This window comes from Nelumbo nucifera, chromosome 2 (genome assembly GCF_055504915.1).
Source record: "Nelumbo nucifera cultivar China Antique chromosome 2, China Antique-T2T, whole genome shotgun sequence".
NCBI classification, from domain to species: Eukaryota; Viridiplantae; Streptophyta; class Magnoliopsida; order Proteales; family Nelumbonaceae; genus Nelumbo; species Nelumbo nucifera.
The window spans coordinates 12,708,322-12,724,361 of NC_142650.1; the positions used below are offsets into that span (position 1 = coordinate 12,708,322).

The window sequence follows — 16,040 nt, forward strand, 5'->3', positions numbered from 1 at the left end:
GTACTTTTAAAAAAGTATTTTTATGAAAAAAACACTTACAAAAGTAATTTTATAAAAGTACTCTTACAAAGCACTTACAAAAATACTTTTAAAAGTCTATGAAAGTACTTTTACAAAAAATGCTTTTATGAAAGTACTTTTACAAAAAATGCTTTTATGAAAGTACTTTTATAAAAACACTTTTCTGAAGTACTTTCAATAAAGTGCTTTTGTAAAAGCATTTTTATGAAAATATTTTTATCAAAGCACTTTTACAAAAGTATTTTTTTAATGCTAAATTTAATTGGATTCAATCCAATTCATTTACATTTTAATGGACTAAATTTGATTTAGACTAATTTGGATCCAATCCATTTATAAGTGTACTCACATTGGATTGGATCGGATTAGACTAAACCCGTCCAATTGACACCTCTACTGACCACATTGAGTTGTAGACAATAATTATCTAGCTACCAGAAAAAGTTAGCCATGCTTGTTTTTCTTGTCGGCCATTTAAGATTTCCATTACAGATATCTACTATTTTCTAGTGAGGTATCAAGTGTATATTCCTCGACCCTCCAATACTGAACTTTCTCTCACACTATTGCACAAACAAAACTAGGATAGGTCAAAATCACACTGTTGCAAGAACAGAAAAGGGATAACAAATACGCACATGATATCAGGATATATGATAGCCATGACAAACTGTGAGACCCGCACCTTATCAATGGGCTCTAAAAGCAAAATTTCTTAGTCTCTTGATAAAATTCAACCCAGGTTGTCTGGGTTGGATGGATAATCACAATAACTAAAGGCTGATCTATAACATAAATGTTATCGTTTTCAATTGTTTTTGGAATCACCACATCAACAAGAAAATAACATGTTGATCTCAAAAGAAAAAAAATAAATTGAATCTATTTCAAAATGAACAATATATGTTTTTGGAACCATTGATATAATGGTTTTTAAAATAAAAAGAAATTTTGTAGTGTAAAAATTATATGATTTATAAAATATGACATTAAGGAGGTTTTGTACAACATGAAGGTTTTTGCTTTTATTTGTTTCCAAAATTGCCACATCAGCCAAAAAATAAAAACATATTCTTAAATTCTGTTTTGTTTTGAAAGACAAAAAAAGTTAGTTTTGTTTTAAAAAACAACACATGTTTTTGGAACCATCAAAATAATGTTTTTTTAAAACAAAAACAAATTTTGTAGTGAAGAAATTATATGATGTATATGGAACATGACATTGAATAGCTAGATAAAATCATCTTTCTAAAACCAGAAATTCAAGAGCATGTTTTTTGTTTTAGTTTAAAACTAAAAATGCCTATACAACCAAGAACATGCTTTTTGTGTTTTTGTTTTGAGAAACAGTTTGTTTCCAAACTAGATAATTTTGATTTGATTTTAGAAATGACAACGAGAAAAACAATTTACATTGTAAAATGCCCCTCCCTCCCAAAATAACTAGATAAAAACATGTTTTTAAGACCAGAAATTCAAGAATATGTTTTTTGTTTCAGTTTTAAAAATAAAAAATGCATACACAACCAACAACATGTTTTTTTTTTTGTGTTTTCATTTCAAGAAATAACTTATTTTCAAATCAGATGGTTTTGATTTATTTTTTGAATTTACAATAAGAAAAACAACTCAGTTGTGAAACACCCCCTAAATTTTCCATTTCTGAGTTAAGCCTAAAATGATCTTTCAAATATTGCTTCCCTAGCCCCTTAATGTGTGTAATACATGATTGGCCTTTGGAAAAAAAAAAGAAAAGGAAGATACTACATATTTCAAGAAATGAGAAGGATTTTAGAAGACCATCAACATCTCTACAAGACTACAACATTCATCCATCTCTACCATAAGAAGTGGACTTAGAAAAAGAAAGTGGGTCTAACTAACCACCATTATCCTTATAAAATAATAATGAGGTTCTCTTCAAACCCTACATCTACATGTACCATGCACACTAACATGGCAAAAAGAAATTAGCAAAATAAATTAAAAGACGAATAAAAGCTCAAAAGCAACAGTGATCCTTGTTTGTATTATTTTTTCACAAAGTCCTTTCATTTTTTTTTGTTTGCTGTTTTCTTGCAAATTTATTAAGTAGGTGTTTGGCATTAGTGTTGGGAACATCGCGCCATTTTCAGAGAAAAATGGTGTTGGACATGTGGAGTTGTAAGTACCGTTTTTGGAACCAGTGCTACTATATTGGCATTTTTTGATAAAACAAAACTGGTTTTATTTGGTACTAATGCGGAAAACAACATTTTCAACATTTATCTTATTATCTAATGTCCAAGATGATGCCATATTAATGCCATGCCATTGTATCATTTGAAACAACACACCATTTTCCTAGAAAACATCAAATTTAACATTGTTTCAAACCACGCTTTTCCAATTTTCAAAACGTGGTCTGAAGCAACGTCTTTTCTGAGAAAACAGTACCAAACAAGAGGAGGCATTGCTTCCAATACAGTTTTCTCTGACGTAACACCTAAAGATGCCAAACACCGCCTAATACTCTCTCGCTAGCGCCATATTTATTGAAGCATGTCGTCATTACATGAGACTTGTTCTATAATTAAGCTTCTGCTGAAGAATACAAAACATGGTACATATTTGGAAGGGGCTGTCCAGAGGGTCCTTCATATATATTTTGTACATTGTACAGAATTTAGAAGATGTTCAACTAGAAAACATGGTTGGTTTTGTTTTAGCCGAACAACCCCTTAATAATGGCAAGAATGTGTCATTTCTAATTGGTTTTCAAGACATTTTTTAATGGATCTTCATTTTCTATAATGCTCTAGAGATTATGTAAAAAAGAGTGATTCTTTTTTCTCTAAAGCTCCATTTGTTTGGAATCTGCAGGTATGGTGTGAATGCATGGGAGTGCAAATGAACGTACCGAATACTTTTGCATCAGATTTGACTTTATTTATTTCTTTGAGGAGCAAAATGGGATAATAAAACCATGTGAACTCCATTTGACATGAAAAAAGAATAAGGTAGAGGAGGCTGTTTGTTTGGACTCCAGATCTCTACAAAAACCGTGTAACTCAATCATGAATAAATACTTCACTTTGTTCATACAAGTACTAGCAGCTTAGAGGTATAAGAAGCTTGTGTTTATTCATGATTAAATTACATAGTCAAGATTCAGATCCATTCGTTTGGTAGGAGTGAAGTAAGAAATAAAATATTGTAGTCCCTATATTTTATAAAAAAAATCAAGGTAGAAAGGAGATGATACAAATTTTGCATTTATTTTTTGGAATGCAGAATTTTTATTACCAATTACCAATACTTGCAAATGAGACGAGTGCACTTCTGCATCAAGTAGGTAAAATTATGAACAAATTTATATTTGGCTTATATTTGTACTGAAAACAAAAGAGCATTTTAAACAAAAATTATGAGAAAATAATGAAAAATAAAAACTCCTCTTTCCCTTTTTTAAAAATAAGAAAGAATTAATGAGATGATGAGGGAAAACAAAATTAGGGTCGTTCAAAATTAATTACTACTACAAGACAAATTGTAAAGAGAATACCCTATATGCTCTAGAATCTTTTATGAGAATATATAAAAAGAAAGCCAAGCCACTTGAATAAAAGGGTCCAATATTAGAGATGGTCTCCTGAAAGCAAAAGCCATGTACACATAGCATTGTAAACGGATCGGACTTGGATTGCATCCGCATCTGATCATTATATATTGGAATTTGGATGAGATTCAAATTTAATCCACAACGATTTTATTATGTTTAAAATGACTAAAAAATTTAGTTATTTTTAACTTATATATGCATAATAAATATATAAATATAACATATATATATATATATATTAAATTATCAATTATAAATTTTATATAATTAGACAAAATATCTCTAAATATATATACATATTAAATTACATATATACATAAAATAATAGTTTTTATCGGATTCAAATTTTAACCAGGTGAGATGGGGGTTAATTTTGCATCCTATCCAATTATTAATCAAATATGCAAGTTTTAAAATCCAAATCCAGGATATTTGGATTTGGAGCTGAATTGGATATCAAGACTTTCGGAGTCTATATATATGTAGGAGATATCTGCAATATATAGTTGATGTTGTGGTCTAAAGATGCGTACATGATTTTTGCTTTCAGGATATCCGTGCTCTCTCTGTTGTTTCTAATAGCACTCTCTCCTTACAAGTCATTATAAAATGTCAAGTTCTATTAATTTCTAGTTTAAATTTTTGTTGAGTTTAATTATTCTTTTTGCCTCTCTCTATGTATCATTACTACTGAATGATCCCATACTAAGTACAGGGAATCGGTAATGTTAAATTTACATTATCGAATCAGTACTTTTAAGTTTATATTAATTAATATTTTAAATAATTATTAAAATTTTAAACTATTTTAAAAAATAGATTTTTAATAATTATTAGAATATGGATAATTTTCTTTTGTTATGATACATAGAGGATTAATGATTAAGTGAGATTGATAGAATGTAGGTAGAAGTGGTTATGGATAACCACTTTTGCATTTTCTACATTTTTTAGGAATAAATTGAAAATGGTGGTAGTGGGTCATGGGCTTTAGCAGCAACTTTTTAGAAAATGCCACTTGTCTAGCTTTCCAGAAAAATGAGAAGGCCATGTGTCTCAGTGGTGGGGAGCTATAGCCAAGTAGTGGGTCGTGGATTTTAGTAGGAATTTCTCAGAAATTGCCATGTGTCTAACTTTCTAGAAAATGAGAAGGCCACTTGTCTGAATGGTGGTAGTGGGATATGAGTTTTAACAACAACTTCTCAAAAAATGCCATGTGTCTAAATTTTAAAAAACCATGTGTCTGAATGGTGGAGGCTGTAGCTTGAAAGCCTTTCATATATTAGATTTGGATATTTGATGTGACTCATTTAGAGAGAACCCCTACCTCCTCAAGTTGTATGTATATGTACATTGTACAGACAATTTGGATATTTGACTAAACTTTTACATCATTTAATTTGTTCATAATGTATTTATACAAAAACGAGTTTAGTTCTTGCTACCCATAAGAACCCTATATACCTATACCACTCCACAAGACACTCCAACTCCAAATTTGCAAGAATTACATCTCCTATACTAGTATGTTTTCATTCATGGGGAGGTGTTCCTAATGTATAGTTGTAATGTATTGTGGATACTGTGGGCATCGTTCTTGTGAACAGTGGACCCAAATTCCATAGAAATGATACAAATTATCTTTACTAGATATTGAGATCTCTCATAGGCCCCACTTGCTTTTTAGGAAGTTACTTACCATGGTAAATGTAAGAGTGTCAATGGACCGGTTTTGGATTGGACCCCATCCCGTCCAAAATCAATTTGAGGGATTGGACAGACCAATAAGACATATTAGATTGGACCCATCTGGTTCAAAATATTTATTAGATTGGATTGGACCTGGTCCGTCCATAACAAATTTATATTGGATTGGGTTGGATTACGCCAATATATGGTTCATTGATATAAAATAAGAATATATGTGTCAATGGGTCGGGTTTGGGTTGAAACCAATCTAAATCAAAATGAATTTGAACAGATTGGATGGTCTAGACATTGAATTGGACCTAGGGGTGGCAACGAGCCGAGCTTTTCACGAGCTCCCAATTCAGTGGCTTGATTATTAAAAGAGCTGAGCTTGAGCCTAATAGAGCTTGGCTCGCGAGCCGGCTCGAATATATATATATATATATATATATATATATATTTGAAATTTAATATATAATATATATAATGAAATTATAGAAAATAATATATATATAATAAAAATATTATAATTCTTAATTTTTTATATATACATTTTATTTTTATAAAATACAAAATGAGTCGAGCCGAGCTGAGCTCGAGCTTATGAACTCTTGACTCGAGTCGAGCTTGAGCTCGAGCCTTGTAGAATAGTTTCGAGGCGAGCTTGAGCTTGGTACTATTCGGCTCTACTCGGATCGAATCCACCCCTAATTGGACCGGTCCAAATTGGTCCAAAACATTCATTGGATTGGATTGGACCTGGTCCATTTATAATGGACTCACATTTGACTAGATTGGATTGGACGAAATCTAGTCCAATTGACACCCCTAGGTACATGAACTTACCCGAGTAAGTGTTTCTTAGGAAATACTAGTGCATTTACCCATGTTCTTTTATTTCTCAAGTAAATATGACAATGACAATTTTAGCCATAAAAAACCGTTATTAAAATGGGTAATTTTGCCCTATCCAAGTGTGGGCAACTTTTTCCTTAGTTACCCACCTAGGATATGAGCATCACTTACCTGAGTAAGTGATACCCAAGAAAAATAAATTTTTCATGAACCATACATAAATCTAAAGAAAGAACATAGGGCTCTTGGTGGATAGGAACCAAAGTTGACCAAATTTACCTCCTCTTAAAATTCAAAAAACGAATAATCACTTTATTTTTTTTTTGGTAAAGGAAGAATTACATAACATTAGTTGCTCTTGGATTCCATTTCCGAGATTGAGCATTTTCTGGTGGAAAGTCCTGTGCACATGCATCTTTACTCATAATAGGAGGACCATTATTAGTCATTTTCAAAATGAAACTTTGTACGGGACTTGAGAGGAACATCAATGGCTATAACATCATCCCTTGCGATAGCAACTTTTTTATAGGCTTGAAAGGTGTACAACTGCAAATTCATAGAGTGCAAAACTTTATATTTTATATTATTTTGTATGTATTTATATAATACATATTTATATTTGTATTCTTTCCAAACTGAGCCACAAGGATAAAGAAAGTAGAAACATGAAGCAAACACTCCCCCAATGTCACGCAACAGGTGGATCCAATATCATAAGACTGAATCTAAATGGGATTTTGACATTCAAGGAGCATGCTATTTAAAAAGATAAAAAGAACAAAAAATAACTTTATTAAGGGTCATAAAACCTTACCCTCAAAACTATATAAGGAACATAAACCTTGCAAACAAGTATAAATCCAAGAACAAAACAAAAATTTAAGAATAATGGGGAAATATTTTAAGGATGTGAAATTCAAGAACATGAAGTTTGATATTATTATCATTTCTACCTGAAATGTTTTAGGTTGATCAACATACAAATTCATGGAGGTTTTTTCTATCTGAAATGTCAAATTTAATGTTTCATAAAATTCTATGATCAATACCTAACATACATTTTTCTAGTTGAAGTAATTCATATAATCCTATGTGATGTGGCTAATACATATTTTTCACCAATAATTTCCATTGATCAACCCAAAACTTTTCAAGTAGAAACATCAGCAGTACCAAATGCAAACTTAAGTTGTTATTGTAAGCTTTACTACAACTTTAAGTCAAAAAATCTGTTTCAAAAAAAGATCCATATCGGAAAAAATCCCCTAAAATGTTTAAAGTATAATTATCTTTCTTCCAATGAACAACCTGTTACTTATGAAGCCAAGATTAATATTCAATTAAAACAAGAAGCTAAAAGGTTTTTGTTAATGTGTATGGTTTTGTTTATCAAAATTAAAACCACATGTTGTTTTTGCTGATGTTGCATTTGACAAATAAAACTATGCATGTTGATGAAAACACCCTAAAGTTAGAACTAAAATAAGTAACATGAAGTAGAAGGGTTGTTTGAAACAAATAGTAGAAGGGTTGTTTGAAACAAGGAGCTTAATACAAATTCTGATTTATTTTTATTGTGCATATATTTTGTTTTAGCTGAAGATTAAGCTAAAATACCCGTTTGGGAAGGCTTAGCTGAAGATTGAGCTAAAATGATTCTGTTTCTTTGAGGTGCTTCAAAAGGTTGCTGAAGCAGACACTCTAAAAAAGAATAGGCTGTCAGTCGATTCCGATTTTCCAATTTTTTTAACCAAATACATTTTAAAATCTGTCCATGTAAGCTCCACCTTGAAAAGAGGGTAGCCCATCCCCATACGGAGCCATACCCTGATACCCATAACCCCAGGGGTGGAGCCAAGTATTTTGGTGAGGGGTTCTTGACAACCCCACCCCACCACAAAAAAAAAAAAAAAAAAAAAAAACGAAAAAACTTTTAATTTGTTAAAACCACCATTTATATAATTAATTGCAAGTGAAGGCAGAGTTAAAACATAGTAAAGTGGATCCTTTGCCCCCCTCTCAAAATTAAAAAAAAATGTTTATTTTTTCTTTAAAAAAATCTGTAATAGACCCAATAAAACCTTCCCATCCCATTTCTCTTGAAACCCTACTTCTTTTACTCTATTTCTTTTTTTTTTTTGGTTTAACTTGACTTCCCCAAAAGAAAATTCCTAACTGGGCAATTGCATAACCCCCAACCATGATGGCAACGGAGTTTGATCTCAAATCTCCGCTATATATATAACGCCTACAATTACATGCATTTATTTCTTTCTATTTATGTGGGTTGTTTGGTGTGCATCGCTGGACCCAAATTATCGTGACTCGGGCCAGCATTCCCAATAAGGTTTCTTTACAAATTGTCGGCTTAGCGATTCCCGGTACAAATAAGAAGAGGAACATTAATTTTTGGCCACAACTTGTGTGTGGTTGGCCATCTGCGTGGAATTTTCTTATGCCATCCACTTGACTCTTTGATTCCACTTGAAAGGGTAGGTTGCGTGAATTTAGGGCTGTAAATAAGTCGAGCTAAATCATAATGGTAAGCTGGATAAGCCGATCGAGCTGAGAAAAATTAAAATCTGCTGGGAGCCTGGGACCGTGGTTGCATGCAACCCTTCACGAAATACGAACACAGCAGCGTTTGAAGTAAAAATTTTGATGTAAGGTTTTAATTAATTCCAAACTTGTGTTTACTTGGTGCTGTAAGTAAGGCGAACTTAAATCTGAATAAACCCATCGAGCTGAGAAAAAATCTGCTGTGAACATGGTTATATGTAAGTTGTAACCCTTAAACATTTGATGCGATGTTGAATTCATTTCAAATGCGCGCTGTTGTGTTCGCATTTCATAGATGCTACAATCATGGTTAAAGCGCAAAATACCAATCAGCTGTTTGGTAAGGTTTCTTATTTTCATAGTAGAACCCTTCAAAAGATATTAAAAAAAAAACAAAATCATGATTAAAGCATATTTTTTTCTCCGGATTAAGCTATAGCTTGTAAGCTTTTCCTTACGTGAGCTGAGCCGAAAAGCAAATTCAACCTTGCTAACTCGGCAAGAGCCCATTGGGAGTTGAATCATTCGAATAAGGTACAACTTATATTTGAGTTAATTAATAGGAACCGTTCTCTTGATGTTGTGGTAATATCTCATGATGACAAGTGTGAGAAGAAGTTTTAACCTTATATGAAATAATTTTTTTATTATGACTTGCATAACAATCAAGGTAAGCATTGGCATTATATATACATAGACTATTAATTGATAAATAAAGTTGTATAATCTGGCCTATTAATTCAAGAAAGAGACTATACATAGACTATTAATTGATAAATAAAGTTGTATAATCTGGCCTATTAATTCAAGAAAGAGACAAGCCATGCCCGAACTTGACACACACTAGCAAAATGAGCATGAACACACCACCAAATTAAAGTTCCTTCCCATCTCAAGTGAAGCATGAGCTAACCACCAGTTCATGAGCCAAATAAATTAAGTAGGGCAAAGTTTTGTTCATCTTGGCTTGTTTTCTGCCCTTGTTGCTGTTGTGCCACCAACACTGTCAACGTTACCCCCAATTAGAATCTGAAATCCCATTTGACTGAATTGTATTTGGACCTCATTTGTTTTTAATTGGTTCAAATCTCTGAATAGTGAAATCACTGCAGTTTGATGAGTTAAGTTTGAGTCCTAGTTTCAGTCCAATAAGATCGGTATGTACGTGTATATGTTTATATTAAATTAATATATGCTAATTAATTAATAAATCTGGTTCAAATAAGTTCATAAGTTCAAGTCTCACCGAGATTATATTTTATTCATTCATGAATAGCATATGATATCTATGTCATTTACAATATTTTTAATTAAATCTATTTATTAAATATAATATCTAAATGTCATCCAAAGTCTGATCATAATACGAAATGCGAAAAGATAAGATTCGCTTTGAATCCATCTATGTACATCCAATCCGAATCCGACGCATTTCTACCCCATATGCAGCTTCCCTCCCGCCCCATTCAATCTCATGACATGCATGTGAAAATATGTTTATTAATGTTTATCAACCAAACGCCGCCTTAACAAAATGAAATAAGGGTACTTCAGTAACTCTGTATCCAAAATTAATGGTATATACATACCATGCTTAGTTGTGAGTTGCGAGTCGTGAGAGACTGAGAGTCTTGAGAGTTAGAGAGACACCACCAAACCAGTGCGGTCTCATACCCACAGTAACTCAGCTTTTCATATCCCCCAACCCAATGGCGATGGGTGTTCCAAATTAAAATAGAAAGAATATAGGGAAAAGGCGGAAAAGGTAGAAGAAAATGGCGATGGGTGTTCCAAATTCGCTCTTTATAAAAAGAAGAGGAAGAGGGATTCCAAGCCTTTGCTTTGTCTTCCTCAGGGGAAGCATTAAAGCCATGGTGAAATTTGGATATGAAGATATGTCCATGGCGATGAGCCAAAACCAAGGCAGGGTGTGTGAAGTGCAAGATGGAGAAGCAGGGCACGTGCATTGCTAACAAAGCACGATTTCTTTACATCTTACCTCGCAAGGTTAGTTTTAGCTGCGCTAGCTTAGTTGGTTCTTCATGTGCCCCCTTTCTCCATCATGCCACTCTGCTTTACTGATCAATATTCTCTGCGCGGTTGTGCGTCTGCTCATCCTTGGAGCCGCGTGTCATCGGCTGGAGGTAAGATCAAACTCTTCATCTACATCTTAATTCTGACTTTCTTCTTCTTTTTCTTTCTTTTCTTTTTTTTTTTGTATGTGTCTGTGTGTGTTTCTTCATGAATTGCAGAAATGGTCTAAAGTGATGAATCCCTCAGATGAAGGCAAAATGATCGTGTAGCAGAGTCAAATTCGTTCTCCCTACGTTATGTCCATCTCGCCCTCGTTTTATCTGTGGTCCTTGCTTCTCAAAAGTGATCTATAGCAAACCTAGCTACTGCAGAATTGAAGCCAGGAGTTTAGGAGAAAAGCATACTTCTCGGGTACATATACAGGTGTTTAGGATAAGGTTGGCTCACATAATCAATCCGGATCTGTACCGATCGCCGGCGTGTTCACTTTTGATTTGTTAATACGCCGTTGATTGTAGCAGATCCCGGCCGGCGCTGAAAGGCGAGATTGGTGAATTTTTTTTTTTCGAAACCAGCGAGATTGGTGAAATGGACGCCACACTTACGATAAGCCGTTCCACTCTCGCATTAAGGAAGGATGTTCATCAGTCATCTATTCGCAGTCACGCTGCACGCATCCTCCCCTCTTAGTCTCTTTCTCTTCCTCGTGCACACGCACCGACATGCATATTTACAGTGAAGGTGCCAGCTGGCTCGCGAGTAAAGGTGTGACTTTGAAGGAGGAATGCTGTTAAATGGCGAGTCCATACAATTTGGCTTTTTTTGCGCTTCAGACAAGATAAGGTATGTTTAGTAAAAACATGTCAGGTTTCAGTATGGTAGCCTTGTCGTGCGCAAATATCGGTTAAATTTTGTATGGGGTAAAATACAAAAACCTCTCCTCAAGTTTGTGACAATAACAAAAACCTCCTCATTAGTTTCATTTTAACAAACATCTTCCTAAATCTTCCGTTAATGACTTCAATAGAAAATTATAAAATTACGAAATTACCCTTGTTAATGTCAGATCGTTTTTTTTTTTGCATTGAATCTTTCGGAATTACAGATTGATGACACTCATCCACGTGTATGGTCTAAAACTAATATTTATCGACATCAATGCTCTTCCACCTTCTCCTTTCTATCCGATTTTACAAATTGGGTTACATCAAAACTACAAGTTTTTATTATCTCTCATAATCACAGTAGTGTTTAGGCCTGTAAACGGTATTCGAAAATCTGAACTCGGGTCTGAGATTTGGCATAATCGAATCGAATTTGGATAGTTTGAATTGGATATTCGATCGAATTCAAATACCATTTTTTACCGATTAAATTATCGGATCAAATTCGGATATGCATTGATCCAATTCGATAAATATTCAAACCAATTATATATATAAGTATAAAACTAAAAAGAGGTTTAAAAAATAAAAAAAAACAATTTCAGAATTGAGAAAATGAAAATTAACATTCGATGATTCTAATTTCAAAATCAAAGTTTACCTCTCTACCTCCTTGGCTCTCTCTAATCTCCACTCTCCATCTTTAGAGATATAGGGGTTGTAGGGATTGAACTATATGAGAATGGTTTTGAAGTATAAATGCTTGAAAAGCTTTCTCTAGAAAAGCTTTGGACCATATTTTGGTGGATTATTACCCAGATTATATGTTAATGGTTGGTATTTGTTCTATCTCAATGATCTAGTGAAAATTAAAATATGTAGGGTAAGCTTCAAAAATGTTAATAATTTCATTATGATATTTTCAAGTGAAACAATGCTTGAAAACCTAGAAAGAGAGAGTTTCTCATTGCCTATGTCCAAGCACTGAACAAAAGTTGTTAGAGGTATTTATGTAGTCTTTACTTTGCTCTTGGTAAGAGATGGCATGCATGGTAACACTGTAACCCTATTCAATGTAATTTGTCTAAACAGAAAATACAGCATGAACTTTTGTTTGTACATGCAAACCATTTCGTTTAAAAGGAAAGCTTTGGATTGCGTAGACTACTTGAAGATGATCAGATCTGTATCAGTATATCAGTGTCATCTTGTAATTGGTGCAAAGAAAAGTGAAGTCTTTCTCTTTCTGTTGAAATTGATTGATCTTATTTGATGTAGGTGAAGGATCTGTCAATGATATATAACCTCTTTTTGAGAATTACCAAAGGATTAGAGCCAATATCCACAATATTTAGAGAGGTGGGTATGAATTTCACAAATGGTGATCTAATCATTTCCCTTTTTGTTTTTGAAAATCCAGGAAAATCCTTAGTGAAAAGACAAACAAACTACTGGAAAAATCAATACATAAGAGTGTGTTTGTCTTTAGAACATGTAGTAGCAACTTTAATGTGTCCTATGTGCTGTAGCATGTAGTTTCAATTGGTCAAGCCTTGGTTAGAGATGCAGCAGATGAAGCAAGCCACAAAAAGGTAGGACATTTACTCTCCTTATCAAGGCCATATTCTTCTATTCTTTAACTTGGTGGACATATGAATCTATGTTAAATCTAATGTGCATATATATATATATAATATCTGCATAGATTTTTTGGTTTGTTCCATCATTATGAAAATTAACCCCCCCCCCCCCCCAAACCAAAGAACCCATTTCAGTTATAAAAATAAATTACTTGTGACTACCTTTCTTGTTCCCATAGAACAATTCCAAAACTAAAACCATCGGTTTTGTGGTCATATTGCTTTTGTGGAGTTTAATTATAAATAAACAAGAAAACTAGAGTCATGTATTAGAGGAAAATTAGAAGTTTAGAAAAAGTTAAATTTCAAAGTTTGTCTATTGTAAAATAGTTAATCAAATCAGATTTGAATCTATTTGGATTCATATTCAAAAAGTTAATCGGTCGAATTCGAATCCAATCGAATATTCGATTTATTAATCGAAATTGAAATCAAATTCAAATTGAAATATTTGATATCCATCGGATATCGAATCAAATTCGAATATTAATATTTATGATCGATTTTGAATTCGAATCTAGCCTAGCCTGATTCGATCCGTTTACAGGCCTAATAGCGTTATAATCGTCTCCAATATTTTTACTAAGCCCAAGCATAGGCTCCTCCTCCTCCAATAACTGAAGCAACTAATCTTCAACAAGAATCCGCTTCTCTGCAATTGATGAACTCCCACAAATAACAAAGCTCTACGGTTATTCCATGCTGTATCGCCTTTCCATTCCTTCAAGTCTTACCATCGGCATGTATCAAAAGAAATGGATACTGATTAATTCTTGATTCACAATACTCCCTCTTGCTTCTTTATCATGTTTGATGAACTTTTTCTTTCTCCACTTTACTACAGAAGTTCCATCGTGACTTGCCTCCAACGATAGTATTCGCGTATGGGACCTCCTAAATGGCCGCTACTGCTCCCGGTCCCATAGTCGAGACTCTCCCGAATAACCACCACTATTCCCGGTCCCATGATTGAGACACTCTGAGGAGTACCAACTTATGTGATGTAGCAAAATCATCTCCCTCAAAATCACATACTCCCATGGGATCGAACCGTTCCCACTGCCTTTCCCAAGAACGGTGGCGTTCCCACTGTCGTCCATCTCCACGACGGTGTCCACGAGCCACAAAGTGACGGCAGCACCTTTGCCTGGTTCACCTCCAACTTTAGAGACAGCGGACCCGCCTCATCCTAGCAGACTTACACACTTACCCCAACGCCCAACACTCCGGGAACCACAGGTACCACGATCATGCGCCTGTCTCTAATGACAGATGAGCTTCAAGAAAGCATCATTTTCTTCCCGAATTATAGAAGAATAAATCAAAGAAATGCCAAGTGGGGAAGATAAGGAGGAAGAAGGGAAGATAAGTGTGACATCTAATCGCACGATGAGACCAGATTGATATATACTTCTGATAAACAAGTGAAGCGTGTCATTTGTAACGCCCTCCGTGATATGAGCGACAACAAGGTCACTCATTGCTCTGGTTCCTCTCCTAAACAGAGTTTTCATTCCTTGCAGAGTAGCCAAAGAACCCCAAATCCCCGCTTTCGTTGGAGACCGAATCTTCTCCTCACACCTGGCGCCTCACACGCACATTCTATCATCCAATTGAGAACATCTCCCGTACTTATTAGTCATTGTTGATGGGAGATGTTCCTGCATGGTGGATGTGCTTGTGAGGTGTCCATTGTGAGTAGCAGATCCCGCTTCCTTTCGTTGTTATTCTTGGCCTTGGTGGAGATGCTATTAATACCCAGATTAGGATGAGTATTTGAAAACAAATTGATGCATCAACTTAACGTTTTTCCGTCTAAGTTGGTGATGGAAGTGATGTAATTATTGATTTTTTTTAAATTTCAGGGGAAATATTTATTGAAATAAAATTAAAGAAGAGGTTTTTATTATTATCAGAAACTTCAAGAGAGATTTTGTATTTTACCTTTTTGTATGCTAGACGAGAGGACGAGACATGATTTCGGATTTCGATTCCTCAAAGACAAAAATGGTGCGAATAGGCCGGCCGCATTCATACCCAAGCTCGAATAACTTTGTGTATACAAGCATTCGATGTATATCGAGGATATTTTCGATGTATGATTGGTTTATTTTTTTTTTTCAGACTACATATATAGTTTTGTTTGCTGGAGATCCGGTCCTCAGACCCGAGCTGGTTGTAGATTAATCTTTTCATGGGTCCTAACATGTCTGTGGGGCAAAGGATAGCACAAACTTGGTTAACAGATATGTTCAATAAAAAACCAGAAAAATGTTGCAACACATGGAGGAAGGTTTTTGAATGATCAAAACTTTTCTTAATGGCAAATTTCTTAAATTATTTTTAAGATTTAGAAAATTAATTAATTATATTCCTACTGTTTTAATATTTTAAAGCATCCTTATTTTTAACAATTGATGCACAGTTTTCTTTCCATTATCGCAAATTGACTATACGTGATTTTACGTGTTGGGTAATTGTCTAAAATCCATCATCATTTTTTATGAATTTTCTTAAATTTATTATAACTTTTCAAAACGTCAAAAACTCACCATATTAGTGAGATAACCGCATAACTTGATTAACAGGCATCACTAATTTATTACTTTACCCTTGAGTGCGAATATTAAAACATTTGGACAGACGTGTTGGCATCGTTCTTGTGAGTCTGAATTCTTCCATGCAAATTATCGACATGTGACGACAAGAGCCCAAGGGGCCTAATAGTGGGTCCAAGCGTAGGTTTGCGTAGTC

The 16,040-nt window shown here is 34.0% G+C and overlaps 1 long non-coding RNA gene across 3 annotated transcripts; it reads left to right on the top strand.

The window, feature by feature from the left end:
* Positions 1–10,004: 10,004 nt before the first annotated feature.
* LOC104597231 (uncharacterized) lies at positions 10,005–15,722 on the top strand. 3 transcript variants are annotated; one of them, XR_735184.3, is made up of 4 exons: positions 10,322–11,605; positions 12,925–13,005; positions 13,176–13,238; positions 13,834–15,722. It is a non-coding gene; the product is annotated as an uncharacterized LOC104597231 (long non-coding RNA). The 3 variants fall into 3 exon arrangements; XR_016082178.1 differs by having other exon boundaries at positions 10,318–11,605; positions 12,925–13,238; XR_016082177.1 differs by lacking the exons at positions 13,176–13,238; positions 13,834–15,722 and having other exon boundaries at positions 10,005–11,605; positions 12,925–13,132.
* Positions 15,723–16,040: the final 318 nt, after the last annotated feature.